Below are 14,675 nucleotides of genomic sequence, written 5' to 3'. Positions count from 1 at the left end.
GCAACAGCAAGAAAGGGGGTAGCAGTACCCAGGAAGCTAGGATAAAAAGAAAAATGCAAAAATCAAAGTATGAATCAAGATAATGGCTGTCATTATATCTGCCAATAGCCAGCAGCAACCTCTCCACATGTCTTTCAATCACATGTCTTTTCCAAGTGTTTCTGCACATCTTTCCTTTATGCATCTCCATTCAGTAGTATCTCTTCTCCAAGTCTCTGAGTGCACCTTAAAGCCAGAAAAACCAGCAAAGAGCCCAGAGCCTACCTGCCTTCCCTGACCACTCAGATCAGCCCCCATTTCCTAGTAGTTCTCATGCTTAGTGGGAAGAAATAGTAGATGAGGCTGGAGGAACAGGGGGTAAAATATTCCCCAGAGACAGGGAGAACAGAAAACATAGATTTATTGAAATACACAGCTAAGAAAAGCAGCAGGTGAAATGGGAGTAGTTTTCTCCCAAAGGAGAATTTGAGGCTCTTTTATACTCTGCTTTCATGGGTTTCTGACCTTGGGCTGCTAATTTGCACATGTTTCCTGCTGGGAGGTCTGGCCTCAGGCACTGGCCTTTGACACAGAAACATGTGGTGGTCTCTGCTCTGCATTCCTGGAACTGGGCTGGTTTTTCTGGTCATGGTGGTCAGTCTTACGGCCTTGTCCCCAAGACAATCTTATAAATTCTTGATCTACTCAAGCCTCCCAAATCTTTATCTGCTGGGCAAGGAGTGAGGGCTTAGTTTTTAACCTTATTAAATTGTACCCTGGGACCTCCCTGGTGGCCCAAGGGCTTAAGCACAGCACTGTGAAGCTACCTGAAGCCTCTGAAGCACAAGTTCAATACCTGGCCTGCCAGGGAGCTGCCCACATGGCACAGCAGACCTCTCCTGTCTTGCCCGCTGTTCCCCTCAGCAGTGTATTTCAGTCAGTCTGCTTGTTCTATTCCCCACTTTGTCTCTGGTGAGTCCTCTCACCCTCCTGCACCTCTGGCCTATACCCCAGTTCTTCTATGCATAAATAAATAAACCTTTAAAAAAAAAATGTACTCTGATAGGAAGTCCAATTCATGGCACCCTGGGACCTGTAATCTGAGGGGACCACATCTAAGTGTGGGTGAGGAAAATGGCACCTCCCCTTCCCTGGGGTGTATCTGTAACATAATCACTTGTGGTTTTGTTACAGGGCAGGGAGAGGGGCAGCCCAGACCCCGCAAAACTGCCTGCTCTAAATGGGTTCTGCCATCCACCGCATCAACACAAAACATACGAGACTTTAATGGAAAGGAACTTTAATACAATTAGTAAACAATACAGGAAAGACAAAGAATCTCACTTCTAAATCAAGCACCCAAAGTTACCCATCCCCTCTTGGGTAAAAGTCCACCCAAGCAGGATTGGCCCAGAGCAAGGCCCCAAAGTCTGCCACAAGTCTAAAGCATCTTCCAGTGGGGACCCACAGAAAAGGATCAGAAACAACTAAACAAGACTGGAAGGGAAAGAGCAAATTCAAAATCAAGACAAAAACTACCATTGTCACCTCCCCAAGGGTCTCTCACCCGCATCTGTTTCACCCAGTCCACGGCCAAAAGGCAAGTGTAGTTTCTTCATGTGTCTCTCGGCAAAATGTGCCTCCTCCAGGTCTCCTTGTGGCTCTCCATCCTGGTTCCTTCCTTCCTCAGTCTCCTCTGCAGCCTCCTCTCTCTCTCTGCTCATCTCCACCCTCCCTTGGGTGGGACAGGAAACCTGGAACCTCCCCCTTTAAGGGAGGAGGCACACAAGAACAGAAACTTGGTTCATAAAATGCCAAGAGCTGGAGGTGGGGGAAGAATGGATTAGCATAGCCATTGACACAGCTATGGAAACCAAGATCCTTAGTTGCCAATACCCAGATTACAAAGCATAAGATCCAAGCAGGTATCAGACTGCTGTAGGGAGGGTCAAGAGCACAGGCCCAAGGGTAAAGACAGGGAGATTGAGCCCACAGACCTCAAAGGTAAAGATATGGAGATTGAGCCCATTGTGGAATCTCCTGTCCCTTTCAGATTCTGCATAGTCATCCAAAATCAGCATCTAACTGAAGGCTCACAAGGAGTTACCCCTCCCAAACAGAAGAAGACTATATCAGTGAAGCCTCCACACTGGCACAGGGTAGCAGTCCATCTGCCCGCCTGTGCCTATGCAGGTGCTTCTTTTCACCTACTCCTCCTGCTGCAGGGTAGCAGCCTATGACCTGTACCATGCTGGGACTTCTCTTCACTGACCTCCCTCAGTAGAGGCAGCTCTCTTCAAGGCCGCCCTCCTGTGATCCTGCAGGCTTCTCTCAGCAAACCTGTCCCTTTCGGGGCAGCTCTTCCTGCCTGCTTGTATCTATGCAAGTTTCTTTCATTCTGTTATGGGGCAACCCCGATATAAAATGGGTAGCCTGGCTGTTGGTCCTCACCTGCTGTGTCTGGCTTTGTACCACACCTGGCTGCTTAACCCCACCCTCAGGTCCCAGCCACCTTCCCTTTGGTGGTGATGGGATTTGGAGTTCCCAGTGTCTTTGGCTATGACCTGGGGTGGGGGTGGAGTCCACAAAGCCTGTATGGAATTAGCTTTAGGACATCCTTTTCCCCCTAACATTTCCTCCATCCCTTTTCCTAATAAACCTGTTCTTTAAATATAACGTGTCAACTTCCGCACCTCTGGCCTGTACCTGAGCTCTTGTATACATAAATAAATGAATCTTAAAAAAAAAATAAGAAGTTGTTTTAAGAAGAAAAAAGAAAAAAAAAAAACTCCTCTGTGTCGTGGAGAAACTCGCCTGGGAAACTCACCACGTGTTGCTGAAAGGAGAGCTCTGGTGACACCTTCCCCAGAGTGAACCCAAGGACCCCACACACCCAAACCCACAGACTCCAAAAATGACAACAATTCAAATAGATTTTTTTCCCCAAACTAACATTTTTAAGACATCAATTAATTTTAATACATATGCCTTAGCTTATCTTTTAACAACAGTGAAATTTATATTTCATATACTTTTTTATTAGATAACATTGGTTTAGAACGCTGTAAGAATTTCATATACTTTCCATATATAACAATGTGTTATTCATTTTATTTTTGCCCAACAATTTACACAGATTAAAAGAAAATTCCTAGCTGCAATTCATACAATAAAAGTTGGTGGGCATTGAACAGAACGCCTTTGTTTCCATCTATTTTGGAAGAGGAGTAGTATTTTCATTCAGCTAAACCATTTATTCCTTTTTTTTTTTCACTTGCAACATTTTAATGTATGATTTGTGTTGTGTGTTAAATCCTAGTGATTCAGCTAAGAACTGCAGATGAAGAATAGTCCTTTTTATGTAAGTTATGATGTTATGTTCTGGTCATTAAGAACTGCATTTTTAATAGGCTCACAAAGTGAGGAAAATTATTCTTTTTCTAAAGTGTTTATGATTTGTTTATTTAATCTTGGTCTCCGCTCTCAACCTTCTTGTCTACTTTTGGCTCAGTACTGGATTTTCAGAGTGAAGCAGACCCAATTTTCTGTGGAGCTGAAATTTCACCAGGGGTGAGTTCATTCACATTCTGGGTCATTCACATTTCAACTCTGCAATTTGATCTGATGATCACTGACTGAAAGAAACACTGAGAGCTTTATTATGTAGGCTGAACTAGATAACCCATCCCAAAGGCTGGGGTAAAACTGGGAGAAGTTAGCAGTCTGGCAGATTTTTGCTTTTTGTTTATTCTTTTTTATAGCAGGGGAACATCACGGAGAGTTTTACAAACACCATTTTACAAAGAACAACTAAAATTTTAACTGAAATATCAAGAAAAAAAGAAATACTTCCTGCCTGGGTGGAAAGGAAAGAAGAATGGCTGGGGAACAGAAAGGGATTACTGTGGGATAGGCTGAGACAGGCCTGAGAAAAGGAAGGGGGTGATGTAACAAGTACTTGATAAATCTTCTAGAACTGAGGGCCTCCCTGGTGGCACAAGGGGTTAAGACACAATCTATGAAGCTGCCTGCAGCCTCTGCAGCACAAGTTCAATCCCCTGCCAGTCAGGGAGCTATCCACATGGCACAGCAGACCTCTCCTTTCTCACCTGCAGCTCCCCTCAGCAGTGTATTTCAGTCAGTCTGCCTGTTCTGTTCCCCATCTGTCTCTGGTGAATCCTCTCACCCCCCCCACACACACACCTCTGGCCTGTATCCCAGCTCTTGTATGCAAAAATAAATCTTTTAAAAAAGAAGGGTTCTTGCCCCCCCCCCAGTGGCTCAACGGTTGAGTGCCACACTGCGAAGCTGTCCACGGCGTGGCTCAACGGTTGAGTGCCACACTGCGAAGCTGTCCACGGCATCTGCAGTGCTGGTTCGATTCGGCTCCCCCCACCCCTCCAGGGAGAACCCCACATGGTGGAGCAGACCTCTCCTGCCTTGCCCGCTGCTCCCCTCAGCAGTGTCTTTGGTCCATCTGCCTGTTCTGCACCCTGCTCTGGCTCTGGTGAATTCTCTCACCCTCCCACGCTTCTGACCTGTACCCCAGTTCTTGTATAAAATAAATAAATAAATATTTTTTTAAAAAAGCTTCTAGATGATAAGAAAGTTTGATATAGCTGTCAGATACAATATAAAATTGAAAAATCTATAATTTCTCTAAATTTACTTATCATAAAAGATCATAAGGAAAACAAAGATCTCATTCTCAATGCCAACAAAAGATGTTAAATAGCTAAGAGTAAGTCTATCAAGAAATGTGTAGGCCTCCCTGGTGGTGCAGGGGTTAAGACGCAACCTATAAAGCAATACGCAGCCACTACAGCATGAGTTCGATTCCTGGCCAGCCAGGGAGAAACCCGCATGGCAGGACAGACCTTTCCTGTCTCATCCGCTGCTCCCCTCAGCAGTGTACTTCAGTCGGTCTGCCTGTTCTGTTCCCTGCTCTGTCTCGGGTTGGGGGGGGGGTGAATCCTCTCACCCCGCATCTCTGGCCTGTACCCCAATTCTTGCATAAAAATAAATAAATCTTTAAAAACAAAAAGAAATGTGTAAAACATATATGATGAAAAGTATGTTTAATTGAGAAATATAAAGAAAAATTGACAAGTGGAGAGACGTACTGTGTCAGCATTCTGTCAGTAAAGCACAACCATTATGAGTGATGGAGAATAACGGACTTACCCAGGGGTTAGACCTTATCCAACTGTAGAAACTAGCTGAGGAGCCAATGAAAGGCAGCTGTTTCTGCATCTGGCACTGAGTTCATGGCAACAGGTTTGGCAAACGAGAGAAAAAAAAAAGGTGGTTCTAAGTGGGGGAGAACAAAGAAAGCGTGGTGATCCATGTCAGTTTTTGGAGTTAATGGGTAGGTGGATTTGGAGTGCCGGGTCCTTGGGTTCACTCTGGGAAGGATTTCACCAGAGCTCCTGTTTCAGCAACACGCAGCGAGTTTTCCAGGCGAGTTTCTCTACAACACAGAGGCATTATTTCTATTTAAAATTTAAGAACAGGTTTATTAGGGAAAAGGACAGAGGAATGAAGGACACTTGCATTGACACAAGTGAGCAGGAAGAGCTGCCCCGAAAAGGACAGGTTTGCTGAGAGAGGCCTGCAGGGTTGCTCAACCTTGAGGAGAGCTGCCTAAGCTGAGGGAGGTCAGTGACGGGAAGTCCCCGCATGGCACAGGTCACGGGCAGGCAGGAAGGTGCTGCCCTGCGGAGGGAGAGAGTTGGTGAAAAGAAGCACCTGCATAGGCACAGGTGGGCAGAAGAACTCCTGCCCCGAGCCTGTGCGGAGACTGCACTGATAGTGTCCTTTTCTCTTTGAGAGGGGCTCGCTCCTTTGTGGAGTGGCTGTTCCCTGCTGATTTTGGATAACTGCAGAATCTGAAAGGGACTGGAGATTCCACAATGGGTCCAATCTCTATATCTTTATCCTCAGGTCTGTGCTTTCTAGACATGCCCTGCAGCAATCTGATACTGTCTGTGTCTATGCCTTGAGATAAGGCACTGATGCCTAAGGATCACGACCTCTACAGCTGGGTTAATGGTCATGTTATTTCCGTCTACCCCCACCTCCTTGTGTGAGTCAGGTTTCTGGTCTTTTGGCTCCTCCTTTCCAGTTTTCTGTTCTTTCCTCCATCAGTGATTATGAAGTCAGTTTTGGAGAGGTGTTCTGTTCGGAGAGCAGAGTTCCTGAGTTAACTCTGGGAAAAGTTCCCCAGAGCTCCTTTTGCAGTGGCACCAATGAGTTTCCCAGGTGAGTTTCTCCACGAGATAGAAGTGTTAGCTATATCCAAAAGAGCAGGCTTATTTTTTTTTCCCCAGAGGTTTTTTTTTCATTTATTAATTTTTCATTTTATTATTTTTAATATATTTTTTACATCATTGTTCAGTTTTAAACAATGTTTGCTTCCCCCCCAACCCCTTCAGGTGTAGTTCCCGTACAGTTTCCTTCTCCAATGCTCCCGTGCACCGTCACCTCAGTCCCCTGTGCACCTCCCTCCCTCCCTCTGATCCCTCTCCCTCCTCCTCCCCTGCAGGTTGTCTCTGATTTATAATTGTCTAGTTTTGCTTTGTTGTGTTTTGTACCGTTATTATTTTTTCCCCTGATGTCTTATTTGGTTCCCCTAAATTCCTGCTATAAGTGAAACTATCCAATATTTTTCTTTTTCCTTCTGGCTTATTTCACTGAGCATAATTCCTTCTAGTTCCATCTGCATTGCTGTGAATGGCATGAGTTTATCTTTTTTGATTGCTGAATAATGTTCCATTGTATATATATACCACATTTTCTTGATCCAGTCATCTATCTTTGGGCATTTGGGTTTTTTCCAGGTTTTGCCTATTGTAAATAGTGCTGCAATAAACATAGGGGTACAGGTGTTCTTTTGAATCAATGTTTTTTTGTGTCCTTTGGGTAAATCCCTAGGAATGGAATTGTGGTGTCATATGATAGCTCCATTTTTAGTAGACTGAGGAACCTCCAGACAGGGGCAGATTCATTTTTTTTTTTACCTTGTTTTTTTTTTTTTTTAAAGATTTATTTATTTATTTATACAAGCACTGGGTACAGTCAGAAGCGCAGGAGGGTGAGAGAATTCACCAGAGCCAGAGAGGGGAACAGAACAGGCAGACTGACAAAATACACTGCTGAGGGGAGAAGCGGGCACGGCAGGAGAGGTCTGTCACTCCATGTGGGACCCTCGCCGGGGGCCAGGGTTCAAACCCGTGCTGCAGAGGCTGCGGGCAGCTTCACAGCCCAGAGCTCAACTGCTGTGCCACTAGGGGAGGCCCAGGGGGCAGAGTCATTATAAAAAAAGGTGGGGGGAGAGAATAATGACACTTGCAGAGACAAGCAGGCAGAAAAAGCTGCCCCAGAAAGGGGCAAGTTTGAGAAGAGAAGATCTGAATGGAACAGATGGGCAGAAGGGCTGCTGTCTCTTGTCAGTGCAGAAATTGCAGTGATGGTCTTCTTCCCTTTGGGAGGGGCTCATTCTTTTTGCTAACCTCATTATTTCTAGGGTGAGACTAAGTTGATTTTTAAGGACTAGTGATTCTCTACAATGGCCCTCCATTTCCATATCCCTCCTCCCTCTGGTCTGTGCCTCCTGATACTGTCTGTAGCACTCTGATACTCGCAATAGCAGTCTGAGCCTAAGGGTTTTTCATTTCTATAGCTTGTTTAATGACTATGTTAATATGACTACCCCACCTCCAGCTTTTGGCCTTATTTGAGCCAGGTTTCTAGTCTTGTGGTGCCTCCTTTCCAAATTTTCTACTCTTAACCTCCATCAACTGCATCTTTCTCTCATCCTTTCTAAACTTGTAACAGGGAACCTCCCCCTTTCCTGGGGACCACCCTGTTACAACCTCAGTGGCATGGATTGCCAGCAGGACCTACTGACTCCCTTCACCATGGTGAATTTGGCACTTGAACTTGAGCCAGATTCAGAAAGCTGAAGGAGGTCCAGCCTTACATGGAGAGGTTGTAGACCCAAGTGCTATTCATTTTTTCCCTTCAAACCTTCCATAAATTTCTCATGGCCAACTCTAATCAGAACTATATAGGGAGAGAAAGTGCGAGAAGTCTATTTCTAGCTTAGCTAGGATGACCCTGGGTGAAGCAACCATACATACCATGTCTCTAGATAATAATAATATATATAATATATAAATAATAACATACTATAATGTATTATACATAATATAATAACATAAATAACATTAGCAAACAGAATATTTACTACATGATAGACACTTTTATAAGCATTTTACATTTATTAACTCATTTAACCCCAGCACCAGTCTCTGAATAGCATGATTAGTTTTGGTGTCATTTTTGGATTCAATGGGTTTGGAGTGTGGGGGTCCTTGGGTTCACTCTGGGAAAGGTTTCACCAGAGCGCCCCTTTCAGTGGCACGCAGTGAGTTACCCCAGCGAGTTTCTCCATGACACTGATGTTATATGTAAAGAACAGGTTTATTAGGGAAAGGGACTGAAGAGTAAAAGACACTTGCATAGACACAAGCAGGCAGGAAGAGCTGCCCTGAAAGGGACAGGTTTGCTGAGAGAGGCCTGCATGGTTGTTGGTGGCGACCTTGAGGAGAGCTGCCTCTGCTGCAGGAGGTCAGTGAAGAGAAGTTCTGGTATGTACACGTCATGGGCAGGCAGGAGGCTGCTGCCCTGCAGAGGGAGAGAGTTGGTGAAAAGAAGCACCTGCATAGGCACAGGTGGGCAGAAGGACTGCTGCCCTGGAGCCAGTGTAGAGGCTGCACTGATCGTCTTCTTCTGTTTGGGAGGGGTCACTCCTTGTGAGCCTTCAGTTAGATGCTGATTTTGTATAACTATGCAGAATCTAAAAGGTACTAGAGATTCTCCAATGGGCTCAATCTCCATATCTTTACTCTTGGGCCTGTGCTCTAAACACTCCATACAGCAGTCTGATACCTGCTTGGATCTTATGCTTTGTAATCTAGGCATTGGTGCCTAAGGATGTCATGGTCTATAGCTTGGTCAATGGCTATGCTAATCTCTTCTACCCCATACCCCCCTCCACTTCCAGCTCTTGGCATTTTGTGAGCCTGGTTTCTGGTCTTGTGGCACCCCCTTTTCAGTTTTTCTATCCTTGTCCTCCATCAGTTTCATTTTATAAATGAGAACAAGGAGGCTTGAGAGGTTAATACTTGTTACATAACTTGTAAGTGACAAAGTAATCATTTCAACTCAAAAAAGTCTGAAAAGAATGCACTTTTTAAAATGTTCAATCTTGGGCCTCCCTGGTGGCACAGGGGTTAAAGACAGCACTATCAAGCTATTGCCAGCCACTGAAGCACGAGTTCGATCCCTGGCTTTGCCAGGGAGAACCCACATGGCGCAGCAGATGGCTCCTGACTCGCCTGCCGCTTCCCTCAGCAGTGTATTTCAGTGGATCTGCTTGTTCTGCTCCCCACTCTCTCTGGTGAATCCTCTCTCTCACACACACACACTCCACCTCTCACTTACACCCCATTTCTTGCATGCATGCATAAATAAATCTTCAAAAAGAAGGTCCAGTCTCCCCAGATTACTGTAATTTTAATATAATCCCAGTTAAAGTCTGAATGGACTGAGCATTGAGAATTTGAGGTTTTTCTAAAGAGTACCTTGAAGAGTAAAATATGACTATATACTATCCAATAACTGAAATAGCATATTTCCATAATGGTGATAATACTGATACTATAATTTCAGGTTTTCAGGTCTAGTCTCCCAACCAGAAATTGTAACAGGATGGTCCTCAGGAAAAGGGGAGGTTCCAAGTTCTCTGCCTCACCCAAGGAAGAGTGGAGCTGAGCAGGGAGAAGAAGAAGGTGGAGAGGAGAGACTGAGGAAGGAAGAAAGATGGGGAGCCAGAAGGAGACCTGGAGGAGTCACATGGAGCAGAGACATGTGAAGAAGATTTTTGACCCTGGACTGGGTGAAATATCTGCAGGTGAGAGACCCGTAGGGAGGATAACAATGGCAGTGTTGATCTTGATTTTTCTCTTTTGCCTCCAGACTTGTCAGGCTGTTTCTGATCCTTTCCTATGGGGTCTCCCCGAGAAGGTGCTTTAGATTTGTGACAGGCTTTCAGTCTCAGAGGCCCTGCTTTGGGCCAACCCTCTTTGGCTGGACATTTACCCATAAGGAGACGGGTGACTTCGTTTGCTTGATTTGGAAAGTATATTCTGTCCCTTTTTAAAAAAAAAAAAAAAAAGATTTGTTTATTTATTTATACAAGCACTGGGTACAGTCAGAAGCGCGGGAGGGTGAGAGAATTCACCAGAGCCAGAGCGGGAAGCAGAGCAGGCAGAAGGACCAAAGTACACTGCTGAGGGGAGCAGCGGGCAGCAGGAGAGGTCTGCGCGCCATGTGGGACCCTCCTCCAGTGGCCGTGGAGCAGCCGGGGATCGAACCGGCGCTGCAGAGGCTGCGGGGCAGCTTCGCAACCCAGCACTCAACCGCTGCGCCACCGGGGAGGCCCTATTCTCTCCCTTTTTGGTATTGCATACTAATGGTATTAAAGTTCCTTTCCACTGAAGGTTTTAGGCATTAGAGTATGTTTTTTCTTGATATGGCAAATGGCAGAACCTATTTAGAGAGGGCAGATTTGGAGGTTTCAGGGGGCCCCTCTCCCTGTGCTGTAACATAGCCATGATACCACCACAGGTTGGTGTCTAATGAAACTGCAACAGGAACTTCTCTGACTCTCAAGCAAGCAAACAAAAAGAGGCAAATTTGTTTATAGAAAATAGATACAAGGAAAATTTATTAAGGGGAAAAGGAATAGATACAAAGTGGGATCCCCAGGCCCTTGGAACCAGGCCAGGGAAGGGGCAAGGAAGCTGCTGTGGAGTTGTGCTTCAGGGAATTTATACATTCTTTTCCTCATTATTCTAAAGCCTTAGCAGTATCTTTGTGATTGGTTAGTTCTTGGTGGTCACATTCACTCTGCCTTAGTGTCTCTGTGCCAGAATTACTTCTTGCACCTCAGTCCTTATCTTAGAACCCTTTTTCTTTATTGTCCTTGTTCCAGAATGTCTTATTGCCCCTAGCCCTGGCAGTGTTTGATTAGTCCCCTTTGGGGGCATTTATTGCCCTTATCTCTGGAAGCGTTCTTAGTCCTCCATGTGCAATAAGAACAGTGCTTAGATGGCGCGCAGACCTCTCCTGCCGCCCACGGCTCCCCTCAACAGTGTACTTCGGTCCTTCTGCCTGCTCTGCTCCCCGCTCTGGCTCTGGTGAATTCTCTCACCCTCCCACGCTTCTGACTGTACCCAGTGCTTGTATAAATAAATAAAAAAATAAATCTTTAAAAAAAAAAGAACAGTGCTTAGCACAGAGCAAGTGCTCATTACCTACACCCCACTTCTCCTATGCAAAAATACATAAAAATTAAAAAAAAAATTGTTGAATGAATGAACAAGGGAATGGATGGATGTCTAGGATAAAAAAGACCAATGAAATATGAAGAGAACTTTAAAAACTCTAATGAAACTGCAGCAGGAACTTCGCTGACTCAGGCAAGCAAGCAAAAAGAACAGTACTGTGGTACTGTTCATCACTGGACAGTTGAAAAAGGCAATTTCATTTACTGCTTGTGGAAATGTATACATTTAGATTACCTTTCAGGGAAATAATTTAAAAGTAACAATGTGAAGTTTAGGAACTTAATATCATTTTAAGATTTAGTAGTTTTAAGTCTAGAAATATGAGATGCCAATTGATTTAGGTAAAAGGAATGTGTTGTAACATCATTAATCATAATAAAAAGTTGGAAATAATCTAAATGTCCAGCAATAGGGGAAAGGTTTAATATATTTGATGTTTACTTACATGGTGGGATAGAGTTTGTAAAATCATTCCCAAACACATTTTTATTTCTGGGCAATTCCTAGGAAATATGCATAGTTGTCGTTTTTGGAGTCTGTGGGTTTGGAGTGCGGGGTCTGCAGGGTCCTTGGGCTCACTCTGGGAAAGGTGTCACCAGAAATCCCTTTTCAGTGGCACGCGGCAAGTTTCCCAGTCAAGTTTATCCACAAGACAGTGATGTTAGTTATATTTAAAGAGCAGGTTTATTAGGGAAAGGGATACAACAGTAAAAGACACTTGCATAGACACAAACGGGCAGGAAGAGCTGCCTCAGAAGGAACAGGTTTGCTGGGAGAGCCCTGCGTGCTTGCAGGAGGGTGGCCTTGACAGGTCACAGGCAGGCAGGAAGGCTGCTGCACCTGCATAGTCATAGGTGGGCAGTGGGATTGCTGCCCCAGGTCTGTGCAGAGGCTGCACTGATAATAGTATTCTGTTTGGGAGGGGTCACTCCTTGTGAGCTGTCACTTGGTTGCTAATTTTGGATAACTAGGAAGAATTTGAAAGGGACAGGAGATTCTACAATGGACTCCATCTCCTTACCTTTGGGGTCTGTTGGGCTCAATCTCCATATCTTTACCCTTGGGCCTGTGCTCTAAACAGCAGTCTGAGACCTGCTTGGAAGTTATGCTTTGCAATCTAGGCATCAGCCCCTAAGAATACTAGTTTCACAACTGTGAAGGATCTTGGTTTCCATTGCTCTGTCAATGGCTATGTTAATCTCTTCTACCTCCACCTCCTTGTGTGAGCCTTGTGTCTGGTCTCCTGGCACCTCCTTTTCAGTTTTTTTTTTTTTCCTAGTCTTGTCCTCCATCATGCAAAACGTTAGCTATTCTATGACTGTAATTAAAAAACATATACATAAATTGAAAATTAGAATAAATCCTTACAATGTTAACAGTGGTTAAAATTGGCATAGGATAAATTTTCTTCTTTATGCTTTGTTTAAATTTCAAATTTTGTTACATTTACAGTCAGAAACTGACATGCAATTTATTTTAAAAAGCATTATTATTGCTAGAGAACTACTGATCTTTAGATGGTTATCTTCAGCACTTCCACAGACAAGTGTAGGATGGTAGACTGATTAAGTTGAATCAAACATGCACAATATTAAATTCAGTTCTTTACAAAGCAAGGCAAGAGAATCACACAGTAAGATTTACATTCACTCCTATGACTCAGAAGTGCAGATATTGTAAAAGAACTTCTTGCGCCTCCCTGGTGGCGCAAGGGGTTAAGCACCACACTATGAAGCAATCTGCAGCCTCTGCAGCACGAGTTCGAACCCAGGCCGGCCAGAGAGCAACCCACATGGCAAAGCAGACCTCTCCTGTCTTGCCCGCTGCTCCCCTCAGCAGTGTATTTCAGTCAGTCTGCCTGTTCTGCTCCTTACTCTGTCTCTGGTGAATACTCTTACTGCCCCTCACCCCTGCATCTCTGGCCTGTACCCTAGTTCTTGTATGCATAAATAAACAAATCTTTAAAAAAAAAAAAGGAACTTCTTTTTATGTTCTATGCCTAGTCCCTTTATACCCTATGTTCTCTTATGCTTCTGAATGGTCGAAAACATCAGATGAAGTTACCTCCATCCCTTCCAGCTTAAAAGAGTAAAGTTTAGGTAATTACTCTGTTATTCTTTTCTCCCTTCTCTGTTTGATGTAAACCTGGACTCCATGGTTGTGAACTGGCTTCAGATACATTGTGTTTCATCCATGCCAGCTTTGTTCATTTCACTTCATTTGCCCATTTGCAGACACATCTGCCACAATGTCTCTTGGTCCCTTAGTTGCTGGGTCTTGGGTGAGTAGGGTTTCACCTAATGCTTATGTTAGGGGGAAAAGGATGCCCTAAGCTAATTCCATACAGACTTTGTGGGCTCCACTCCCACTCCAGACCAAAGCCATCAGGTCATTGGGAAAGACAAATCCCATCACCACCAAAGGGAAGGTTGCTGGAACCTGAGGGTGGAGTTAAGCAGCTGGGTTTGGTATAAAACCAGACATGTGGGGGCCTCCCCAGTGGCGCAGCAGTTGATACCTGGGTTGCATAGCTGCCCGCAGCCTCTGTAGCGCCAGTTCGATCCCTGGCCGCCAGGCGAGGGTCCCACATGGTCTCTCCTGCCGACGGTTGCTCCCCTCAGCAGTGTATTTCGTATGTCTGCCTGTTCTCTCCGCTCTGGCTCTGGTGAATTCTCTCACCCTCCCCTGCTTCTGACTGTACCCAGTGCTTGTATAAATAAATAAATAAATCTTAAAAAAAAAAAAAAAAACTGACTAAGATTAAAAAAAAAAAAAAAAACCCAGACACATGGGCCTTGAGAAGGCCCTTTTGGCTCTCCACCAGCTCGAGGTTCTCAGCCAGCTCTCAGAATGCCATTGGGTTTCCAGTTTGGCGCATCTAGTAGGACCCATTTAAGACTTTATTTCTTAGGCCTCCCCTGGTGGCGCAGTGGTTGAGCGCTGGGCTGCGAAGCTGCCCGCAGCCTCTGCAGCGCCGGTTCGATTCCCAGCCACCAGCGAGGGTCCCACATGGTGCACAGACCTCTCCTGCAGCTCACTGCTCCCCTCAGCAGTGTATTTCATCAGTCTGTCTGCTCTGCGCTCCCCTCTGGCTCTGGTGAATTCTCTCACCCTCCCGTGCTTCTGACTGTACCCAGTGCTTGTATAAATAAATAAATCTTTAAAAAAAGGCTTTATTTCCCTATTTTCTCCCTGAGTTGTACGTTTCCTCATTTCCCCTTCCCTTGTAAATAAACCTTTTATTAACCTTTTGTGTGTGCCTGCAGTGGAGTATTAATAAGT

Source organism: Talpa europaea (assembly GCF_964194135.1).
Source record: "Talpa europaea genome assembly, chromosome: 4".
In the NCBI taxonomy this organism is placed as follows: Eukaryota; Metazoa; Chordata; class Mammalia; order Eulipotyphla; family Talpidae; genus Talpa; species Talpa europaea.
Note: the sequence above shows the minus strand (reverse complement) of the source record.